The following is a 1,759-nucleotide window of genomic DNA, read 5'->3' on the forward strand; positions in this document are numbered from 1 at the left end:
TCCTGCAGATAAGTCAGCATCCAGCATGAGAGTAGAGCAAAGTTTATTGGTCCCTCTTGTTATGCAGCACTGAACTACATAGAAAATTTTATTGCACATTTGCTGCCTTCAATTTCCCCAGATTGTTTAACAATTCTGTGCTTCTGTGACATAAAAAACAGGCCAGAAACCTGAGGCCACACTTTTCAGCTCCAGATCGAACATGACATTACGCACTGACAGCGTTTGACAATTTGGCTTGTTCTTTGAAAGCTATCAGACTGCACAAAGACCAGGATGTAGAAAAATAATAAACTCTTTGTGAAGCAAAATTTGTAAAAGCGTAATTCCCATTATTCACTGGCAAGTTTTAATTACATTTAGTAATTATTAATGTTAATGAAAACTGTTTGTAAAGGATGCAAGACGGACATAATTCGTTGGGGGGAATAACTCAATACCACACAGTTTGTTCTATTATATTGCAGAGAAAAGATCTGCGGTGTGAAATCATGCCTTGCTGGTCTACTTGGAGTTCCTGGATTGCCACTTCTTGCCAGTTTTGTAGTGCTAAAGAAAATTTAAAACTACAATAGTCAATATAATCATTTCTCAAGTGGATCTAGTCATCTCTCATCAAAAAGAAAAGAGAAGATGAGAGAAGAGCATTTTTCAGTGTTTGAATTACATTTAATACCACAGGAGATATAATAATATTGGAGCCTTAAAATCTATGATGTTGCCTGTAGTGTTTGACAATACTAACTTTAGCCTATAAAACAAATTATAGTAAAAGCCTGTGTATTTGGTAGTCCATCAACCAGAAGTTCCGCTTGACTAGCAATTCCAAGCTTTCCCAATCTGGTAGAAATTTATATTCATTATGGCTGGTTGCAAGATCCTACTGCATTCTCAATCAAAGTTTACATTTTGTCAGGAAATTTTATTATGCATTTCTTATGTTCTAGAGCTTTGAAAACTGATATTATTATATAGTATATATATGTATCATAAATATAAGGCATCATATTATAGTATACATTATTTTAAGCTTTGTTTAATATGTTACATAATATATATCACAGAGTATGAATGTATATTATAAATTTGTTTTAAATATCTTCATTTAAATGTCTTCATATCTAAAACAATTTTAATTTCATAATGTTAAGTTTAGTCAAAACTAGTACCATCCCAGTAATGAGAATAGTTAGATAACAGGGGATTATGGATAAATCATTTACTCATGTGATATATAGCATGTTACATGTTTATTTTTAATTTTAACAATTATAATGACAATATGTATATATTCTTTAGCTATCAAAAATTGTCAGATCATTTCTTTGATGTTTCAAGTTTATGTATTCTAAAGCTATTCTAATATGGTGGCCACTAACCACATGTGGCTATTAAAATTAAGTTTTTAAAAAATCAATTCTGTAGATCTACTGGTCACCACATTTCAAGTGTTAAAATAGTGACAGTGGCTGGTGGCTACTGTATTGGACAGTCTGAAGATATTGCCATTATTGCAGAAAACTGTTTTGGACAGTGTTATTCTAGAAAATACTTATTTTTTAGACCTCTCTCCCCCCACCCCCAAATCAGCTCCATTTTATTATTTGTTGCAGGTTGTTATTCCATATCTTTACTGAAAGAGTAAGTCACCTCCTCTACTTCCTGGGAGAGTTTGTATAAGACTAGTATTACTTATTTCTTGTATCTCTAATAGACTTTACCAGTGAAGCCATTGAGGTCTCTAGTTTTCTTTGTTGGG

Source organism: Pteropus alecto, unplaced genomic scaffold, assembly GCF_000325575.1.
Source record: "Pteropus alecto unplaced genomic scaffold, ASM32557v1 scaffold121, whole genome shotgun sequence".
Classification (NCBI taxonomy): Eukaryota; Metazoa; Chordata; class Mammalia; order Chiroptera; family Pteropodidae; genus Pteropus; species Pteropus alecto.